General features: G+C 37.5%; 1 pseudogene; it reads left to right on the top strand.

The window, feature by feature from the left end:
* The window catches only part of LOC137757640 (uncharacterized), a 92777-nt pseudogene extending 69835 nt beyond the window's left edge, over positions 1-22942 (top strand).
* Positions 22943-23287: the final 345 nt, after the last annotated feature.

The following is a 23287-nucleotide window of genomic DNA, read 5'->3' as shown; positions in this document are numbered from 1 at the left end:
CCCTCTCTCCATTCCTCTCTGCTCCTACCTCCAACTGCTTTCTGTTTCTGTCCTTTCTCTCTTCTTTTCTCTCTCTGCCTGCCTGTCTCTCTTTTTCTCCCCCTACCTTGGGTTGCTCTGGGGATTACAGTATGCAAACTTAACCTTCCATTTGCAAGTTAGAGTTCATTTTGAACCATTACATCATAAAAAAGAAAAACTTTACTCTCCTATTAATTTACTATTACTAACCTTTCTGTTATAGCTTTCATATGTATTACATCTGCATATATTGAGAACCAGGAAGAAAATATTATAGTTTTTCTTTAAGCACCTATTTGTATTTTAAGGGACTTAAGAGGAAAAATCAATATTTTCTTTTACTTTTAACTATTTTCTGTTTCCTGACCTTCATTTCTATAGAAAGAGTGTACTAATGAATTGTCTTCGTTTATCTTGATCTCAGAAGTATTTCTAGTATAAAAAAACTACATTTACTACTTTTCCCCCACACTCTAAAGAGTTATTTCACTGTCTTCTCACTCCATGGGTTTTTGATGAAACATTTGAAGTTGTTTAAATTGGTGTTTCCTACATCTACTCTGTTGTTTTCCTTAACACGGTAGGATATAGCTATGATAACTACTTTAAAGTCTCTAATTGTTCATACATCTCAATTTTGTGGTTGGCAACTCTTTCATTTAGAAAGGGTCATGCCGGTTTTATTGTGGTTTAAATTTTTTAAATTGTGCGAATTATTCCTTTTATAAATTGTGGTAAAATATAGCAGAATTTATCATTAACCATTTTTTAGGTGTAAAGTTCAGTGACAGTGAATATATCATACACTGTCACATTGTTGTGAAACGTTCATCACTATTCATTTTGTATTCATTAAACGTTGTGAAATGTTCACCACTATTCACTCTGTACCCATTCACTCTGTATCCTTATTTTCACCTTGTCCCAGTCCCTAATAACCACTATTCTGCTTTGTGTCTCTATACATTTTTTTATGTTATATACAGTTTATAAGTGGAATTATACAATATTTGTCTTTTTGTGAATGGTTTATTTCAATTAACAAGTCTTCAAATTTCATTCATGCTGTAGCATATATCAAAATTTCATGCTTTCCTAAGGGAATAATATTCCACTTTAACTGTATATAATATTTACTTTATATATTCACCCATGAATGGATATTAGGGCTATTTCCATCTTTTGGCTAGCAATAATGCTGGCAGCAACATAGATATACAAATACTTTTTCAAGCCTATGAGTTCAATTGTTTGGTTATGTACCTAGAAGTCGATCATATGGTAATTCTATCTTTTGTTTTTGAATGAACTTGCTGTACTGTTTTCCATATGTTTGCATCATTTTACACTCTCACCAGCAATACATATGGGTTCCAATTTCTCCACATCTTACCAATACTTATTTTCTGGTTTTTATATTAACAATCCTATTGGGTGTGAATCACATAATGTGTGTTTTGTGCCTCTTTCCATCTACTTACTGGCATTTATTTATCTTTTGTTGGATAAAAGTGTATTCAAGTCCCTGTTATTTGCTTTGTTTTGTTGAGTTGTAGTTCTCTATACATTTTGGATATTAATCTCTTATCAGATATGTGATTTGAAAATATTTTCTTGTATTCTTTTAATTATCTTTTTACTCAGTTGATAGTCTATTTTGCAATACAGAAGTGTAAAATTTTGATCAAATCCAGTCTGTCATTTTTTTTTCTTTTTTACCTCTGCCTTTTATGTCATGTCCAAGAAAGCATTGCCAAATCTAGTGCCATCAAGTTTTTTCTTTATGGTTTCTTTAAGGGTTTTATAGTTTTCACTTGTTATATTTAGGTCTATAATCCATTTTGAGATAATTTTTATATGGTATTAAGTAAGAGTTAATCTTAACTCTTTTACATATGGTTATCTGGTTTTCCCAGAGCCATGTGTTGAAAAGGTTGTGCTTTCTAATTTTTTATCATTGAATATGATGTTAGCTGTTTGTCTTATATAGCGTTTATTGTGTTGAGGTAGTTTCATTTTTATTGCTTTTTGAGTGTTTTTATCATGATATTATGTACAATTTTGTCCAGTGTTTTTTCTACATCAATTGAGATTATCTCCTTTTCTGTCTAGTTTCTGTTGACATTACATCAAATGATTTTCTTTTAACCCGTCCTAGTATTCCAGGAATAAGTCCCACTTAGTGATAGTATATAAGTATTTTTATACGCTATTTAATTTGGTTTGCTAGTATTTTATTGATGATTTTTTTGCATCTATATTCACATGGCCTATTGTCTATAGTTTTCTTGTAATTTCTCTCTGGTTTTGATATTCTAGTAATAAAGGCTGGCCTCAGATTGAGTTAGGAAGCATTCCTTCCTCTTCAGTTTTTAGAGGAGTTTGAGAAGAGTTGGTGCTTATTTTTCAAATGTTGGCATTTTATGTAAGTAAAGCTATCAGGTCCTAGGCTTTTCTTTGTTGGGAGATTTTTGATTTACTGATTCAATCCTTTTAATAGTTACATGTCTGGTCAGATTTTCTATTCTTCATGATTCAAGTTTGGTTGTGTGTTTCAAGGAATATGTTTATTTCATCTAAGTTAACCAATATGTTAATATACAATTGTTAATTCCTCTGTTATAAACCATTTTATTTCAGTAGTAGTGTACTCATTTTCTTTTCTGATTTTATTAATTTTAGTCTTCTGTCTTAGTTAATGTAGCTAAATATTTGTCAATCTTATTTATCTTTAAAAAAAAAAAAACGAAAGCTTTGTTCTTTATTTCTCTCCCTGTATTATATCTCAGTTTCCAGCTCCCAACACCTACTTCCTGACCCCTATCCATTGACTGTAATCTGTAGTTCTATTTCCTGACTTTTTCTGAGGCCTGATCCCCTTGTTGCAGTTAACATTTACCTATTCTTTGCTCCATTTCTGTTTTTTCGCCCTCTTTCCTATTCTTCTTTATGTTTTATTGATTTTTTTTCTCTATTCTCTTGTCTATGGCCCATTCTAATATAACTTTGGAAACAGAGTTTCATAAGTTTTGTCTGTAAGAGAGCTGTGTCTTTACCACATTTTCACAAAAAATCTTTTTTTCATGAAAACTGAATAAAAACAATTTTTATTGAGGAAAACATCACATAAAAATTCACCGTTATAACGTTTTAAAAGTATACCACTTAATGTGGCTTAGAATGTTCATAGTGTTGTAACTACTATATCTGGCTAGACTCAAAACACTTTTATCACTTCTAAAAGAAATGCTGTGCCCATTAAGTAGTCATTTCTGTTATGCCCCTTGTCCTCTCTCCTGACACCACTGGTTTGTTTTCTTCTATATGGATTTTCATATCCTGGATATTTCATATAAATAAAGTCATATAATATGTGACCTTTTGTGTCTGAATTCTTTCAAGTAGCATGAATTTAAAGTTTATCTACATTTAGCAAAATCAGCACAGTTTGTTTTATAGCCTAATATAGTCTTTGCATGGCTCATACCAACTTTTGGGTTGTTTCCACATTTTGACTATTGTGAATAGTGCATCTATGAACTATTTGTGTAAAAAGTTTTGTGTAGATATGTTTTCAATTCTACTGAGTATATACCTAATAATGGAATTGCTGAGTCATATGGTGACTCTATGTTTAAAGTTTAGAGGAACCACCATTCTATTTTGCACAGGATTTGGCATTATCACCAAAAAATATGAGGGTTCTAATATCCCCATTTTTGGCCAACATTTGTTACTTTCTGTTTTTTTTTTTTTCTTTTAGTTACCATATTTAGTGCGAATTAGTAGCTAATTGTGGTGTTCACTTGCCTTTCCTTAATGACTAATGATGTTGACCATCTTCTCATGTGACTACTGGCTATTTGTGTATCTTCTTTGGTAAATATCTATTGAAATCATTTTCTGCTTTTTAAATTGGGTTATTCATTTTGTTGCTGAGTTGTCAGAACTCTTTACACATTTTGCATACTAGAGATGAATACATAATTTGTGGATTACTTTTTCTTCTGTGGGTGTTTTTCTTTCCATTCTTCCATTTTTAATCTTCCCTTCCTTCTTTCAAAACTTTTTCTCCTTTCTTTTCTCCTCTTTCCCTCCTTTCTTTCCTAACTAGTTAGATTTTTAAAAATTGACCTTATTTTATAGAGAAGTTTTAGGCTTTTACAAAATAGAAAACATATAGATTTCTCCTGTAATTCCTGCTTCCTATCAGCACAGCTTCTCTCACTATCATCTTCCAGACTGGTACATTTGTTACAATTGAGGAATCTATATTGGTACATAATAATCACCCAGAGTCCATTGTTTACATTATAGTCCACTCATGTTGTTGTACATAATATGGGTTTTTACAAATGTATAATGACATGTATCATTTATTAGAATATCATACAGAGTACTTTGTCCAAAAATCCTCTTTGCTCTACCAATTTATCTCACTCTCACCCTTAACCACTTGACAGTCCTTTTATGTCTGTATAGTTTTTTGCCTTTTCCAGAAGGTCATATATTTGGAATCATACATCATGTAGCATTTTCAGGTTGGCTTCTTTTACTTAGTAATATGCATTTAGGTTTTCTCCATGTCTCTGTAAGGTTTGATAACTCATCTCTTTCTAACCCTGAATAATATTCTGTTGTCTGGATGTAGCACAGTTTATTTATCATTTTGCCTACAGAAGGAAATCTTGGTTGCTTCCTAGTTTTGGTAATTATGAATAAACGTGCTATAAATATCCCTGCTCAGGTTTTTGTATGGACATAAGTTTTTAGATTATTTGGGTAAAAACCATGGGAATAACTGCTGAATTGTATGGAAAATATATGTTTAGTTTTGTAAGAAACTGTCAGACCATATTCCAAGTAGTTGTACAATTTTTCATTCCTACTAGCAATGAATGAGAGTTCCTGTTGCTCTACATTTTTGTCAGCATTAGGTGTTTTCAGTATTTTGGTTTTGGTTTCTAATAGATGTATAGTGGTATCTCATTGTTTTAATGTGCAATCACCTGTGACATGATGTTGAACATCTTTTCTTATGCTATTTCAACCTGAATATCTTATATGAACTATCAGTTCTGTTCTCCACTTTTTACTCAGGTTGTTTTCTTACTGTTGAGTTTTAAGAGTTCTTTCTATGTTTTGGATGGCAGTCCTTTATCAATGTTTAGAAAATATTTTATCCTAGTCCATGGCTAGTCTTCTCATTTTAAAATGTCTTTCATAGAGCATTTAGAAAAAAATTAATGAACATCAGCTCATCAATATTTCTTTCATGGCTTATGCCATCAGTGTTATATTTTGTTAAAAATCACTGAATCCAGTATCATCTAGTTTTTTCTTATGTTATCTTGCATTAGCTATTTAAGTCTGTGATCCATTATGACTTAAATTTTGTTTAGGTTGTAAGGATTCTTTTTTTTTTTTTTTTGGCACGTGGATGTCCAGTTGTTCTAGCACCATTTCTTCATATGGTTGCTCCATTGTATTGTCTTTTCTCCTTTGTCAGAGATCAGTTGTCTGTATTTATGTGGGTCTATTTCTGGGCTATCTTATATTATTTGTCTATTTTTCACCTGTACCACACTATCTTGATTACTGTAACATTGAATCAGACAGTGTTAGTGCTGCAACTTCGTTTTCCTTTATTATTGTGTTGACTATTCTGTATATTGTGGCTCTCCATATAAACTTTAAAACACTTTGTCAGGACTTCCCTGGTGGTGCAGTGGTTAAGAATCCACCTGCCGATGCAGGGGACACGGGTTTGAGCCCTTGCCTGGGAAGATTCCACGTGCTGTGGAGCCACTAAGTCCATGCACCACAACTACTGAGCATGCACCCTAGAGCCCACGAGCCACAACTACTGAAGCCTGCGCTCCTAGAGCCTGTGCTCCTCAACAAGAGAAGCCGTCACAATAAGAAGCCCATGCACCACAACAAAGAGTAGTCCCCGCTCACAGCAACTAGAGAAAAGCCCGCACACAGCAATGAAGACCCAATGCAGCCAAAGATAAATAAATAACAAACAAATAAATAAATAAATTTATATATATATATATATTTTAAAACATGCATTGTTAATACCCACAAAATAACTTGCTTGGGTATTGTTTGGCATTGCTTTGACTCTATAGATCAAACTGAGAGGAACTGATATATTGCACAATTGAGTCCTCCTATCCGTGAATGTGTAATATCTTTCCACTTATTCAGTTATTCATTGATTTATTTCATCAGAATGTGTAGTTTTTATATAATACATCTTATACATATTTTGTTAGACTAAACCTTAGTATTTCATTTTGGGGATGCTAAATGTAAATTGCATTTTGTCTTAAATTTCAGATTCCACTCTTCCATTGCTGGTATATAGGACAATGATTGACTTTTGTATTGCCATATAACAGTATGTAAATTTAAGGTGTACAGCATGTTAATTTGATACATTTATATAGTAATGTGATTGCCATAGTAGCAACAATTAGCAACTCTATCACATTACATAATTTTCTGTTCCTTTTAGCTGTTGGACTCATTACTTAACAAGTCTGATGGTATTAATACAGTATTGTCTATATTCACTATACTATGCGTTAGATCTTTAGGGCTTATTTACTACTCGTTGCATGTTTGTGCCTTTCAACAATATCTGTTCTAATTCACCTCCTCCTATGTCCCTGGTAACCAGTATCTTACCTGCTGTTTTTACAAGTTTGGTGTTTTCAGATTCCACAGGTAAGTAATACCATACAGTACTTGTCTTTCACTGACTGACTTATCTCATATAATATAATACTCGAGGCCCATCCATGTTGTCTCATATGGCAAGATGTCTTTTTTCATGGCTGAATAATATTTCATTGCATATTTACATACCATATCTTCCTTATCCATTAATCCGTTGAAAGACACTTAGGTTGTTTCCATATCTTGGCTGTTGTAAATCGTGCTGCAGTAAACAAAAGAGTGCATATAGCTCTTTGAGATTTTGTTTTCATTTCCTTTCAGTATATACCCAGAAATGGATCATATAGTAAACCTATGTTTTTATTTTTTGAGGAACCTCCCTACTGGTTTCCATTGTGGCTGCACCAACTTACATTCCCACCACCAGTTTAGGAGGGTTTCCTTTCCTTCACATCTTTGCCAACATTTTTCTCTTGTTTTCTTGATGATAGTGATTCTAACATGTGTGAGGTAGTATCTAATTGTGGTTTTGATTTGCATTTCCCTGATGATTAGTAATGTTGGACATCTTTTTTTTTTTCTTAAACATCTTTATTGAAGTATAATTGCCTTACAATGGTGTGTTAGCTTCTGCTTTATAACAAAGTGAATCAGTTATACACATACAATATGTTCCCATATCTCTTCCTTCTTGCATCTCCCTCCCTCCCACCCTCCCATCCCACCCCTCTAGGTGGTCACAAAGCACCGAGCTGATCTCCCTGTGCTATGTGGCTGCTTCCCACTAGCTATCTATTTTACATTTGGTAGTGTATATATGTCCATGACACTCTCTTACCCTGTCACATCTCACCCCACCCCCTCCCCATATCCTCAAGTCCATTCTCTAGTAGGGCTGTGTCTTTATTCCCGTCTTGCCACTAGGTTCTTCATGGCTTTTTTTTTTCCTTAGATTCCGTATATATGTGTTAGCATACTGTATTTGTTTTTCTCTTTCTTACTTACTTCACTCTGTATGACAGACTCTAACTCCATCCACCTCTTTACCAATACCTCCATTTCATTTCTTTTTATGGCTGAGTAATATTCCATTGTATATATGTGCCACATCTTCTTTATCCATTCATCTGTCGATGGACATTTAGGTTGCTTCCATGTCCTGGCTATTGTAAATAGAGCTGCAATGAACATTTTGGTACATGACTCTTTTTGAACTATGGTTTTCTCAGGGTATATGCCCAGTAGTGGGATTGCTGGGTCGTATGGTAGTTCTATTTTTAGTTTTTAAAGGAACCTCCATACTGTTCTCCATAGTGGCTGTATCAATTTACATTCCCACCAACAGTGCAAGAGTGTTCCCTTTCCTCCACACCCTCTCCAGCATTTATTGTTTCTAGATTTTTTGATGATGGCCATTCTGATCGGTGTGAGATGATATCTCATTGTAGTTTTGATTTGCATTTCTCTAATGATTAATGATGTTGAGCATTCTTTCATGTGTCTGTTGGCAATCTGTATATCTTCTTTGGAAAAAAAGTCTATTTAGGTCTTCTGCCCATTTTTGGATTGGGTTGTTCGTTTTTTTTGTTATTGAGCTGCATGAGCTGCTTGTAAATCTTGGAGATTAATCCTTTGTCAGTTGCTTCATTTGCAAATATTTTCTCCCATTCTGAGGGTTGTCTTTTGGTCTTGTTTATGGTTTCCTTTGCTGTGCAAAAGCTTTTAAGTTTCATTAGGTCCCATTTGTTTATTTGTGTTCTTATTTCCATTACTCTGGGAGCTGGGTGAAAAAGAATCTTGCTGTGATGTATGTCATAGAGTGTTCTGCCTATGTTTTCCTCTAAGAGTTTGATAGTGTCTGGGCTTACATTTAGGTCTTCAATCCATTTTGAGTTTATTTTTGTGCATGGTGTCAGAGAGTGTTCTAATTTCATACTTTTACATGTATCTGTCCAATTTTCCCAGCACCACTTATTGAAGAGGCTGTCTTTTCTCCAATGTATATTCTTGCCTCCTTTATCAAAGATAAGGTGACCATATGTGTGTGGGTTTATCTCTGGGCTTTCTATCCTGTTCCATTGATCTATATTTCTGTTTTTGTGCCAGTACCAAACTGTCTTGAATGCTGTAGCTTTGTAATATAGTCTGAAGTCAGGGAGCCTGATTCCCCCAGCTCCATTTTTCGATCTCAAGATTGCTTTGGCTATTCGGGGTCCTTTGTGTTTCCATACAAATTGTTAAATTTTTTGATCTATTTCTGTGAAAAATGCCAGTGGTAGTTTGATAGGGATTGCATTGAATCTGTAGATTGCTTTGGGTAGTAGAGTCATTTTCACAATGTTGATTCTTCCAATCCAAGAACATGGTATATCTCTCCATCTATTTGTATCATCTTTAATTTCTTTCATCAGTGTCTTATAATTTTCTGCATACAGGTCTTTTGTCTCCTTAGGTAGGTTTATTCCTAGGTATTTTATTCTTTTTGTTGCAATGGTAAACGGGAGTGTTTTCTTAATTTCACTTTCAGATTTTTCGTCATTAGTGTATAGAAATGCAAGAGATTTCTGTGCATTAATTTTGTTTCCTGCTACTTTACCAAATTCATTGATTAGCTCTAGGAGTTTTCTGGTAGCATCTTTAGGATTCTCTATGTATAGTATCATGTCATCTGCAAATAGTGACAGCTTTACTTCTTCTTTTCCGATTTGGATTCCTTTTATTTCTTTGTCTTCTCTGACTGCTGTGGCTAACACTTCCAAAACTATGTTGAATAATAGTGGTGAGAGTGGGCAACCTTGTCTTGTTCCTGATCTTAGTGGAAATGGTTTCAGTTTTTCACCATTGAGGACAATGTTGGCTGTGGGTTTGTCATATATGGCCTTTATTATGTTGAGGAAAATTCCCTCTATGCCTACTTTCTGCAGGGCTTTTATCATAAATGGGTGTTGAATTTTGTTGAAAGCTTTCTCTGCATCTATTGAGATGATCATATGGTTTTTCTCCTTCAATTTGTTAATATGGTGTATCACATTGATTGATTTGCGTATATTGAAGAATCCTTACATTCCTGGGATAAACCCCACTTGATCATGGTGTATGATCCTTTTAATGTGCTGTTGGATTCTGTTTACTAGTATTTCGTTGAGGATTTTTGCATCTATGTTCATCAGTGTTATTGGCCTGTAGTTTTCTTTCTTTGTGACATCTTTGTCTGGTTTTGGTATCAGGGTGATGGTGGCCTCGTAGAATTAGTTTGGGAGTGTTCCTCCCTCTGCAATATTTTGGAAGATTTTGAGAAGGACAGGTGTTAGCTCTTCTCTAAATGTTTGATAGAATTCACCTGTGAAGCCATCTGGTCCTGGGCTTTTGTTTGTTGGAAGGTTTTTAATCACAGTTTCAATTTCAGTGCTTGTGATTGGTCTGTTCATATTTTCTATTTCTTCCTGGTTCAGTCTTGGCAGTTTGTGCATTTCTAAGAATCTGTCCATTTCTTCCAGGTTGTCCATTTTATTGGCATAGAGTTGCTTGTAGTAATCTCTCATGATCTTTTGTATTTCTGAAGTGTCAGTGGTTACTTCTCCTTTTTCCTTTCTAATTCTATTGATTTGAGTCTTCTCCCTTTTTCTCTTGATGAGTCTGGCTAATGGTTTATCAATTTTGTTTATCTTCTCAAAGAACCAGCTTTTAGTTTCATTGATTTTTGCTATTGTTTCCTTCATTTCTTTTTCATTTATTTCTGACCTGATCTTTATAATTTCTTTCCTTCTGCTGGCTTTGGGGTTTTTTTGCTCTTCTTTCTCTAATTGCTTTAGGTGCAAGGTTAGGTTGTTTACTCGAGATGTTTCCTGTTTCTTGAGGTAGGCTTGTATTGCTATAAACTTCCGTCTTAGCACTGCTTTTGCTGCGTGCCATAGGTTTTGGGTCATTGTATCTCCATTGTCATTTGTTTCTAGGTATTTTTTGATTTCCCCTTTGATTTCTTCAGTGATCACTTCGTTATTAAGCAGTGTATTGTGTAGCCTCCATGTGTTTGTGTTTTTTACAGATCTTTTCCTGTAATTGATATCTAGTCTCTTAACGTTGTGGTCGGAAAAGATACTTGATACGATTTCAATTTTCTTAAATTTACCAAGGTTTGATTTGTGACCCAAGATATGATCTATCCTGGAGAATGTTCCATGAGCACTTGAGAAAAATGTGTATTCTGTTGTTTTTGGGTGGAATGTCCTATCAATATCAATTAACTCCATCTTATTTAATGTATCATTTAAAGCTTGTGTTTCCTTATTTATTTTCATTTTGGATGATCTGTCCATTGGTGAAAGTGGGGTGTTAAAGTCCCCTACTATGATTGTGTTGCTGTCGATTTCCCCTTTTATGGCTGTTAGTATTTGCCTTATGTATTGAGGTGCTCCTATGTTGGGTGCATAAATATTTACAATTGTTATAGCTTCCTCTTGGATCGATCCCTTGATCATTATATAGTGTCCTTCTTTGTCTCTTGTAATAGTCTTTATTTTAAAGTCTATTTTGTCTAATATGAGAATTGCTACTCCAGCTTTCTTTTGATTTCCATTTGCATGGAATATCTTTTTCCATCCCCTCACTTTCAGTCTGTATGTGTCTCTAGGTCTGAAGTGGGTCTCTTGTAGACAGCATATATATGGGTCTTGTTTTTGTATCCATTCAGCCAGCCTGTGTCTTTTGGTGGGAGCATTTAATCCATTTACATTCAAGGTAATTATCGATATGTATGTTCCTATTCCCATTTTCTTAAATGTTTTGGGTTTGTTATTGTAGGTGTTTTCCTTCTCTTGTGTTTCTTGCCTAGAGAAGTTCCCTTAGCATTTGTTGTAAAGCTGGTTTGGTGGTGCTGAACTCTCTCAGCTTTTGCTTATCTGTAAAGGTTTTAGTTTCTCCATCACATCTGAATGAGATCCTTGCTGGGTAGTATAATCTTGGTGGTAGGTTTTTCTCCTTCATCACTTTAAGTATATCCTGCCACTCCCTTCTGGCTTGCAGAGTTTCTGCTGAAAGATCAGATGTTAACCTTATGGGGATTCCCTTGTGTGTTATTTGCTGTTTTTCCCTTGCTGCCTTTAATATGTTTTCCTTATATTTAATTTTTGACAGTTTGATTAATATGTGTCTTGGTGTGTTTCTTCTTGGATTTATCCTGTATGGGACTCTCTGTGCTTCCAGGACTTGATTAACTATTTCCTTTCCCATATTATGGAAATTTTCAACTATAATCTCCTCAAATATTTTCTCAGTCCCTTTCTTTTTCTCTTCTTCTTCTGGGATCCCCATAATTCGAATGTTGGTGCGTTTAATGTTGTCCCATGGGTCTCTGAGACTGTCCTCAGTTCTTTTCATTCTTTTTTCTTTATCCTGCTCTGCAGTAGTTATTTCCACCATTTTATCTTCCAGGTCACTTATCCTTTCTTCTGCCTCAGTTATTCTGCTATTGATCCCATATAGAGTATTTTTAATTTCATTTATTGTGTTTTTCATCATTGCTTGGTTCCTCTTTAGTTCTTCTACATCCTTGTTAAATGTTTCTTGCATTTTGTCTATTCTATTTCTAAGATTTTGTATCATCCTTACTATCATTATTCTGAATTCTTTTCCAGGTAGCCTACCTATTTCCTCTTCATTTGTTAAATCTGGCGTGTTTTGACCCTGCTCCTTCATCTGCTGTTTGTTTTTCTGTCGTCTTATTTTGCTTATCTTACTGTGTTTGGGATCTCCTTTTCACAGGTTGCAGGTTCGTAGTTCCCGTTGTTTTTGGTATCTGTCCCCAGTGGCTAAGGTTGGTTCAGTGAGTTGTGTAGGCTTCCTGGTGGAGGGAACTAGTGCCTGAGTTCTGGTGGATGAGTCTGGATCTTGTCTTTCTGGTGGGCACGTGCACGTCTGGTGGTGTATTTTGGGGTGTCTGTGGCCTTATTATGATTTTAGGCAGCCTCTCTTCTAATGGATGGGGCTGTGTTCCTGTCTTGCTAGTTGTTTGGCATAGAGTGTCCAGCACTGTAGCTTGCTGGTCGTTGAGTGAAGCTGGGTCTTGATGTTGAGATGGAGATCTCTGAGGGATTTTCGCCGTTTGGTATTACGTGGAGCTGGGAGGTCTCTTGTGGACCAGTGTCCTGAAGTTGGCTCTCCCACCTCAGAGGCATGGCCCTGATGCCTGGCTGGCGCACCAAGAGCCTTTCGTCCACACCGCTCAGAGTAAAAGGGAGAAAAAATAGAAAGAAAGAAAGAAAGAAAGAAAGAGGCTATAATATACTGAAGTAAAATAAAGCTATTATACAGCAGAGCTATACAGACAAAATCTCACCCAGAAGCATATACATATACACTCACAAAAAAAAGGAAAAGGGGAAAAATTAATATATCCTGCTCCCAAAGTCCACCTCCTGAATTTGGGATGATTCGTTGTCTATTCAGGTATTCAACAGATGCAGGCACATCAAGTTGTTTGTGGAGTTTTAATCCGCTGCTTCTGAGGCTGCTGGGAGAGATTTCCCCTTCTCTTCTCTGTTCGCACAGCTCCTGGGGATCAGCTTTGGATTTGGACCCGCCTCTGCGTGTAGGTCACCTGAGGGCGTCTGTTCCCCACCCAGACAGGACGGGGTTAAAGGAGCAGCTGCTTCGGGGGCTCTGGCTCACCCAGGCCGCGGGGTGGGAGGGGTACAGAGGAGGCGGGGTGAGCCTGCGGCGTCAGAGGCCGGCGTGACGTTGCAGCAGCCTGAGGTGCGCCGTGTGTTCTCCCGGGGAACTTGTCCCCGGATCACGGGAGCCTGGCGGTGGCGGGCTGCACAGGCTCCCGGGAGGGGCGGTGTGGAGAGTGACCTGTGCTCACACACAGGCTTTTTGGAGGCGGCAGCAGCAGCCCCAGCGTCTCACACCCGTCTCTGGGGCCTGCGCTGATCGCTGCGGCTTGCGCCCGTCTGTGGAGCTTGTTTAGGCGGTGCTCTGAATCCCCTCTCCCTGCACGCCGTGAAACAAAGAGGCAAGAAAATGTCTCTTGCCTCTTCGGCAGCTGCAGACTTTTTCCCGGACTCCCTACCAGCCAGCTGTGGTGCGCTAACCCCTTCAGGCTGTGTTCACGCCACCAGCCCCAGTCCTCTCCCTGCGATCCGACCAAAGCTGAGCCTCAGCTCCCAGCCCCGCCCGCCCCGGCGGGGCAGCAGAGAAGCCTCTCGGGCTGGTGAGCGCTGCTCGGCGCCGAGCCTCTGTGCGGGAGTCTCTCCGTTTTTCCCTCTGCACCCCTGTTGCTGTGGGATCCGCGTTGTTAGCCGCGGCTCGTGCCCGTCTCTGGAGTTCCTTTAGGCGGCGCTCTGAATCCCCTCTCCTCGCGCACCAGGAAACAAAGAGGGAAGAAAAAGTCTCTTGCCTCTTTGGCAGCTGCAGACTTTTTCCCGGACTCCCTCCCGGCTAGCTGTGGTGCACTAACCCCTTTAGGCTGTGTTTACGCCGCCAACCCCAGTCCTCTCCCTGCGATCCGGCCAAAGCCCAAGCCTCAATTCCCAGCCCCGCCCGCCCCAGCGGGGGAGCAGACAAGGCTCTCGGGCTGGTAAGTGCTGCTCGTTGCCGAGCCTCTGTGCAGGAATTTCTCCACTTTGCCCTCCGCACCCCTGTGGCTGCGCTCTCTTCCGTGGCTCCAAAGCTTCCCCCCTCTGCCACCTGCAGTCTCTGCCCGAGAAGGGGCTTCCTAGTGCATGGAAATCTTTCCTCCTTCACAGCTCCCTCCCACTGGTGTAGGTGCCGTCCCTATTCTTTTGTCTCTGTTATTTCTTTTTTCTTTTGCCCTACCCAAGTACAGGGGGAGTTTCTTGCCTGTTTAGAGGTCGGACATTTTCTGTCAGTGTTCAGTGGGTGTTCTGTAGGAGCAGTTCCACGTGTAGATGTATTTCTACTGTATCTGTGGGAAGGAAGGTGATCTCCGCGTCTTACTCTTCCGCCATCTTCTCTCCTCTGGACATCTTTTTATGTACATTTTTATGTAGTCATTTGGATGTCCTCTTTGGAAAAATGTCTATTTAGTTTCTCTGCCAATTTTTAAATTTTTTTTTGTTATTGAGTTGTATGAACTCTTTATATATTTTGGATACTAATCCCTTATCCATTATATTTGCAAAAATTTGCTCCCACTCAGTAGGTTGCCTTTTCATTTTATTATTAGTATCATTATTGCTGTGCAGAATTTTTCAAATTTGATGTAGAACCATTTGTTGATTTTTGTTGTTGTTGTTTTGTGCTTTTGATGTCATTATCCAGAAAATCATTGCCAAGACCAATGCCAAGGAACTTCTCTGTTTTCTTTCAGGAGTTTTACAGTACTGGGTCTTATGTTTAAGTCTTTGATCCATTTTGAGTTAATTCTTGTGAGCAGTGGTAGCTAGGGTCCCAATTTCATTGTTCTGTATAAACTTATATAGTTTTCCCAACACTATTTGCTAAATCATTTTCCCATTGAATATTCCTATCTCTCTTTTCAAATATTAATTGAATGTATATGTGGGGATTTAATTCTGCACTCTTTATTTTGTTTCATTGATTGATGTGCTGATTTTTTTGCCACTTCCATACTGTTTTTATCACTACATCTTTATAATATAATTTGAAATCAGGAATTGTGTTACCTCTGGCTTTGTTTATTTCCCTCAGAATTTCTCTGGCTATTGAGTGTATTTTGCGGTTCCATACAAATTTTAGGGTTGTTTTTCTAAAGAATGTGGTTGGTATTTTGAAGGGAATTGAGTTGAATTTACAGAGGGCTTTGGGCAGTGTGGGTATTTTAACAACGTTAATTCTTCCAATCCACATATAGATGAGTTATATTTCATTTTTTGGTGTCTTTAAAAAATTTCTCCTGCAAAGTCTTGTAGTTTTCAATGTACAGATCTTTTCCTTCCTTCATTAACGTTAGTTCTAAATATTTTATTGCTTTTGTTGTTATTGTGAATAGAATAGATTGTGTTATTTCTTTTTCAGATGTGTCAGATTATAGAGATGCAACTGATTTCTATGCATTGATTTTTATACCTTATAACTTTACTGAAATCATTAATTAGTTCTAACAACTTTTTCAATGAGCTGGGATTTTCTATATACAAAATTACATAAAATGACCTTTGTATGTTAACCTGTATCTAGCAATTTTGCTACAATTTCTTTTTTTTTCTTTAACATCTTTATTCAAATATAGTTGCTTTACAATGGAGTGTTAGTGTCTGCTCCACAACAAAGTGAATCAGTTATACATATACATATGTTCCCATAACTATACCCTCTTGCATCTCCCTCCCTCCCACCCTCCCTATCCCACACATCTAGGTGGTCACAAAGCACCGAGCTGATCTCCCTGTGCTATGTGGCTGTTTCCCACCAGCTACCTATTTTACGTTTGGTAGTGTATATATGTCAATGCCACCTCTCACTTTGTCACAGCTTACCCTTCCTCCTCCCCATATTCTCAAGTCCATTCTCTAGTAGGTCTGTGTCTTTATTCCTGTCTTGTCCCTAGGTTCTTCATGACCTTTTTTTTTTCTTATATTCCATATATATGTGTTAGCATACCGTATTTGTATTTCTCTTTCTGATTTACTTCACTCTGTATGACAGATTCTAGGTCAATCCATCTCACTACAAATAACTCAATTTCATTTCCTTTTATGGCTGAGTAATATTCCAATGTATATATGTGTCACATCTTCTTTATCCATCCATCTGTCGATGGACACTTAGGCTGTTTCCATGTCCTGGCTATTGTAAATTGAGCTGCAATGAACATTTTGGTACATGACTCTTTTTGAATTATGGTTTTCTCAGGGTATATGCCAAGTAGTGGGATTGCTGGGTGATATGGTAGCTCTATTTTTAGTTTTTCACGAACCTCCATAATATACTCCATAGTGGCTGTATCAATTTACATTCCCACTAACAGTGCAAGAGGGTACCCTTTTCTTCACACTCTCTCCACCATTTTTTTTTCTAGACTTTTTAAAAAATCAGTCATCAATTTTATACACATCAGTGTATATATGTCAATCCCAATCGCCCACTTCAGCACATCACCATCCCCAACCCACCGTGGTTTTCCCCACTTGGTGTCCATACATTTGTTCTCTACATCTATGTCTCAACATCTGCCCTGAAAACTGGTTCATCTGTACCATTTTTCTAGGTTCCACATACATGCATTAATATACGATATATTTTTTTTCTCTTTCTGACTTAATTCACTCTGTATGACAGTCTCTAGATCCTACCACGTCTCAACAAATGACTCAATTTCCTTCCTTTTTATGGCTGAGTAATATTCCATTGTATATATGTACCACAACTTCTTTATCCATTCATCTGTCAATGGGCATTTAGGTTGCTTCCATGACCTGGCTATTGTAAATAGTGCTGCAATGAACATTGGGGTGCATGTGTCTTTTTGAATTATGGCTTTCTCTGGGTATATGCCCAGTAGTGGGATTGTTGGATCATATGGCAATTCTAGTTTTAGGTTTTTAAGGAACCTCCATATTGTTCTCCATAGTGGCTGTATCAATTTACATTCCCACCAACAGTGCAAGTGGGTTTCCTTTTCTCCATATCCTCTCCAGCATTTGTTCTTTGTAGATTTTCTGATGATGCCCATTCTAACTGGGGTGAGGGGATACCTCATTGTAGTTTTGATTTGCATTTCTCTAATAATTAGTGATGTTGAGCATCTTTTCATGTGCTTCTTGGTCATCTGTATATCTTCTTTGGAGAAATGTCTATTTAGGTCTTCTGCCCATTTTTGGATTGGGTTTTTTGTTTCTTTAATATTGAGCTGAATGGGCTGTTTATATATTTTGGAGATTAATCTTTTGTCCGTTGATTCATTTGCAAATATTTTCTCACATTCTGAGGGTTGTCTTTTCGTCTTGTTTATGGTTTCCTTTGCTGTGCAAATGCTTTGAAGTTTCATTAGGTCCCACTTGTTTATTTTTGTTTTTATTTCCATTACTCTAGGCAGTGGATCAAAAGAGATTTTGCTGTGATTTATGTCAAAGAGTGTTCTTCCTATGTTTTCCTCTATGAGTTTTATAGTATCCAAATTACATTTAGGTCTCTAATCCATTTTAAGTTTATTTTTGCATATGTTGTTAGGGAGTGTTCTAATTTCATTCCTTTACATGTAGCTGTCCAGTTTTCCCAGCACCTGTTATTGAAGAGACTGTCTTTTCTCCATTGTATATCTTTGCCTCCTTTTTCATAGATTAGTTGACCATAGGTGCGTGGGTTTATCTCTGGGCTTTCTATCTTGTTCCATTGATCTATATTTTTGTTTTTGTGCCAGTACCATATTGTCTTGATTACTGTAGCTTTGAAGTATAGTCTGAAGCCAGGGAGTCTGATTCCTCCAGCTCCGTTTTTTTCCCTCAAGACTGCTTTGGCTATTCAGGGTCTCTTGCGTCTCCACACAAATTTTAAGATGATTTATTCTAGTGCCGTAAAAAATGCCATTTGTAATTTACTAGCGATTGCATTGAATCTGTAGATTGCTTTGGGTAGAATAGTCATTTTCCCAATATTGATTCTTCCAATCCAAGAACATGGTATATCTCTCCATCTGTTGGTATCATCTTTAATTTCTTTCATCAGTGTCTTACAGTTTTCTGCATACAGGTCTTTTGTCTCCCTAGGTAGATTTATTCCTAGATATTTTATTCTTTTTCTTGCAATGGTAAATGAGAGTTTTTCCATAATTTCTCTTTCAGATTTTTCATCCTTAGTGTATAGGAATGCAAGAGATTTCTGTGCATTAATTTTGTATCCTGAAACTTTACCAAATTCATTGATTACCACTAGTAGTTTTCTGTGGGCATTTTTAGGATTCTCTATGTATAGTATCATGTCATCTGTAAACAGTGACAGTTTTACTTCTTCTTTTCCAATTTGTATTCATTTCATTTCTTTTTCTTCTCTGATTGCTGTGGCTAGGACTTCCAAAACTATGTTGAAAAATAGTGTGAGAGTGGACATCCTTGGCTCGTTCCTGATCTTAGAGGAAATGTTTTCAGTTTTTCACCTTTCAGAATGATGTTTGCTGTGAGTTTGTTGTATATGGCCTTTATTATGTTGAGGTAGTTTCCCTCTATGTCCAATTTCTGGAGAGTTTTTATCATAAATCGGTGTTGAATATTGTCAAAAGTTTTTCTGCATCTAATGAGATGATCATATGGTTTTTATTCTTCAATTTGTTAATATGGTGTATTACATTGATTGATTTGCGTATATTGAAGAATCCTTGCATCCCAGGGATAAATCCCACTTGATCGTGAAGTATGATCTTTTTAATGTGTTGTTGCATTCTGTTTGCTAGTATTTTGTTGAGGAATTTGCATCTATATTCATCAGTGATATTGGTCTGTAAGTTTCTTTTTTGTAGTATCTTTGTCTGGGTTTGGTATCAGGGTGATGGTGGCCTCATAGAATGAGTTTGGGAATGTTCCTTCTTCTGCAATTTTTTGGAAGAGTTTGAGAAGGATGAGTGTTAGCTCTTCTCTAAATGTTTGATAAAATTCACCTGTGAAGCCATCTGGTCCTGGAATTTTGTTTGTTGGAAGATTTTAAATCACAGTTTCAATTTCATTACTTGTGATTGGTCTGCTCATATTTTCTTTTTCTTCCTGTTTCAGTCATAGAAGGTTATACCTTTCTAATAATTTGTTCATTTCTCCTAGGTTATCCATTTTATTGGAACAGAGTTGCTTGTGGTAGTCTCTTAGGATGCTTTGTATTTCTGAGGTGTCTGCTGTGACTTCTCCTTTTTCATTTCTAATTTGATTGATTTGAGTCCTCTCCCTCTTTTTCTTGATGAGTCTGGCTAATGGCTTATCAATTTTGTTTTTCTTCTCAAAGAACCAGCTTTTTGTTTTATTTATCTTTGCTACTGTCTTCTTTGTTTCTACTTATTTCCGCTCTGATCTTTATGATTTCTTTCCTTCTGCTAATTTTGGGTTTTGTTTGTTCTTCATTCTCTAGTTCCTTTAGGAGTAAAGTTAGATTGTTTACTTGAGATTTTCCTTGTTCCTTTAGGTAGGCTTGTAGAACTATAAACTTCCCTCTTAGAACCTCTTTTGCTGCATCCCATAGGTTTGGGATCATTGTGTTTGCATTGTCATTTTTCTCTAGGTATATTTTGCTTTCCTCTTTGATTTCTTCAGTGATCTCTTGGTTATTTAGTAACGTATTGTTTAACCTGCATGTGTTTGTGCTTTTCACGTTTTCTTCCCTGTAATTCATTTCTAATCTGATAACGTTGTGGTCAGAAAAGATGCTTGATATGATTTCAATTTTCTTAAATTTACTGAGGCTGGATTTGTGACCCAAGATGAGATCTGTCTTGGAGAATGTTTCATAAGCACTTGAGAAGAAAATGTTTTCTGTTGTTTTGCAAAGGAATGTCATATAAATATCAATTAAGTCCCTCTTTTTCAATGTGTCAGTTAAAGCTTATGTTTTCTTATTTATTTTCATTTTAGATGATCAGTCCGTAGGTGAAACTGGGGTGTTAATGTCCCCTACTATTATTGTGTTACTCTCAATTACCCCTTTTATGGTTATTAGGATACACCTTATGTATTGAAGTGCTCCTATGTTGGGTTCATAAGTATTTGCAATTGCTATATCATCTTTTTGGTTTGATCCCTTGATCAGTATGTAGTGTCCTTCTTTGTTTCTTGTAATAGTCTTTATCTTAAAGTCTATTTAGTCTGATATGAGAATTGCTACTTCAGGTTTCCTTTGATTTCCATTTGCATGGAAAGTCTTTTTCCATCCCCTGACTTTCAGTTTGTATGTGTCCCTAGGTCTAAAGTGGGTCTATTCTAGACAGCATAAATAACGGTCTTGTTTTTGTATCCCTTCAGCCAGCCTATATGTGTTGGATGGAGCATTTAATCCATTTACATAGAAGGTAATTATCAATATGTATGTTCCTGTTACCATTTTGTTAATTGTTTTTAGTTTGTTATTGAAGGTCTTTTCCTTCCTTTGGTTTCCTGGCTAGAGAAGTTCCTTTATCATTTCTAATAAAGCTGGTTTGGTGGTGCTGAATTCTCTTACCTCTTGTTTGTCTGTAAAGTTTTTAGTTTCTCCATCAAATCTCAATGAGATTCTTGCTGAGTGCAGTAATATTTCTTGTAAGTTTTTGCCTTTAATCCCTTTAGGTATGTCCTGCCACTCCCTACTGTCTTGCAGAATTTCTGCTGAATGATCAGCTGTTAACTTCATGGGTATTCCCTTGTATGGTATTTGTTGCTTTTCCCTTGCTGCTTTTAATATATTTTCTTTGTATTTAATTTTTGATAGTTTGATTAATATGTGTCTTGGCGAGTTTATCCTTGGGTTTATCCTGTATGGGACTCTCTGTGCTTCCTGGACTTGATTGACTATTTCCTTGCCCATATTAGAGATGTTTTCAACTATAATCTTTTCGAATATTTTCTCAGTGCCTTTCTTTTTCTCTTCTTCTTCTGGGAACCCTATAATTCGAATGTTGGTGCATTTAATGTTGTCCCAGAGGTCTCTGAGACTGTCCTCAGTTCTTTTCATTCTTTTTTCTTTATTCGGCTCTGAACTAGTTATTTGAACTATGTTATCTTCAAGGTCACTTGTCAGTTCTTCTGCCTCTTTTATTCTGCTAATGATCCCTTCTAGAAAATTTTTAATTTTATTTATTGTGTTCTTCATTATTGTTCATTTGCTCTTTAGTTCTTCTAGTTCCTTGTGAAACGTTTCTTGTATATTCTCTGTCTTATTTCCAAGACATTGGATCATCTTTACTATCATTACTCTGAATATATTTTCAGGTAGACTGCCTATTTCCTCTTCATTTGTTAGGTCTGGTGTGTTTTGACCTTGCTCCTTCATCTGCTGTACGATTTTCTATCTCCTCATCTTGCTTAACTTACCATACTTGGGGTCTCCATTTCACAGGCTGAAGGTTCTTAGTTAACGTTGTTTTTGGTGTGTGTCCCCAGTGGCTAAGTTTGTTCAGTGGGTTGTGTAGGCTTCTTGGTGGAGGGGAGTTGTGCCTTTGTTCTGGTGGATGAGGCTGAATCTTGTCTTTCTTCTGGGCAGTTCCACGCCTGGTGCTGTGTTTTTGGGTGTCTTTGGCCTTACTATGATTTTAGGCATCCTCTCTGATAATGGATGGGGCTGTGTTCCTGTGTTGCTCATTGTTTGGTATACGGTGTCTGGCACTGTAGCTCGCTGGTCATTGGATGAAGGTGGGTATTGGCCTTGAGATGGAAATCTCTGGGAGATTTTCTCCATTTGATATTATGTGGAGCTGTCAGGTCTCCTGTTGACCAGTGTCCTGAAGTTGGCTCTCCCACCTCAGAGGCACAGCAGTGACTCCTGGCTGGAGCACCAAGAGACTTCCATCCACATGGCTCAGAAGAAGAGGTAGAAAAAAGAGAAAGAAAAAAGAAAGTGGATAAAACTAAACAAAATAAAGTGAAATAAAATAAAATAAAGTTATTAAAATAAAAAATAATTATAAAACAATTTTAAATGTAAAAAAAAAAAACAAAACACACTGACAGAACCCTAGCACAAATGGTGAAAGCTGAACTATACAGACAAAGTCACAAACAAAGCATACACATACACACTCACAGAAAGAGAAAAAGTGGAAAAAATAATATATTTTTGCTCCCAAAGTCCACCTTCTCAATTTTGGGATGATTCATTGTGTATTCACGTGTTCCACCGAAGCAGGGTACTTCACGTTGAATGTGCAGATTTAATCCATTTTTTCTCTGGCTATGGGAGAGATTTCCCTTTCTCTTTTTTGTTCACACAGCTCCCAGCGCTCAGCTTTGAATTTGGACCCTCCTCTTCGTGTAGGTTTCCTCAGGGCCTCTGTTTTTTTCTCATACAGGACGTGGTTAAAGGAGCAGCTGATTCGGGGGCTCTGGCTCACTTATGCCTGGGGGAGGAAGAAGGACGGATGTGGGGCCAGCCTGCAGCGGTAGAGCCCAGCATGAATTTGCAGCGGCCTGAGGTGCACCATGCATCCTCTCAGGAGAGTTGTCCCTGGATCGCGGGACCCTATCAGTGGCGGGCTGCACAGGCCCCCAGGAGGGGCGGTGTGGATAGTGACCTGTCTTTGCTCACAGGCTTCTTGGTGGCAGCAGCAGCAGCCTTAGCGTCTCATGCCAGTCTCTTTGGTCCGCAGTGAAAGCAGTGGCTTGCCCCCGTCTCTGGAGCTCCTTTAAGTGGCGCTCTTAGTCCCCTCTCCTTGCGCACCAGTAAACAAAGAGGGATGAAAAAGTCTCTTTCCTCTTAGGCAGTTTCAGGACTTTTCCCGGTCTCCCTCTCAACTGGCCATGGCAAACTAGCCCCCTTCAGACTCTGTTCATGGTGCCAGTCTCAGTCCTCAGCATGGGATCCAGCTGAACCTACAGCCCCAACTCCCATCCCCCGTCACCCCAGCGGGTGAGAAGACAAGCCTCTTAGGCTGGAGAGTTCTGGTCGGCAATGCTCCTCTGTGCAGAAATCTGTCCACTTTACCTTCTGCACCCCA

This window comes from Eschrichtius robustus, chromosome Y, assembly GCF_028021215.1.
Source record: "Eschrichtius robustus isolate mEscRob2 chromosome Y, mEscRob2.pri, whole genome shotgun sequence".
Lineage (NCBI taxonomy): Eukaryota > Metazoa > Chordata > Mammalia > Artiodactyla > Eschrichtiidae > Eschrichtius > Eschrichtius robustus.
This window is presented reverse-complemented; position numbering and strand designations above follow the sequence as displayed.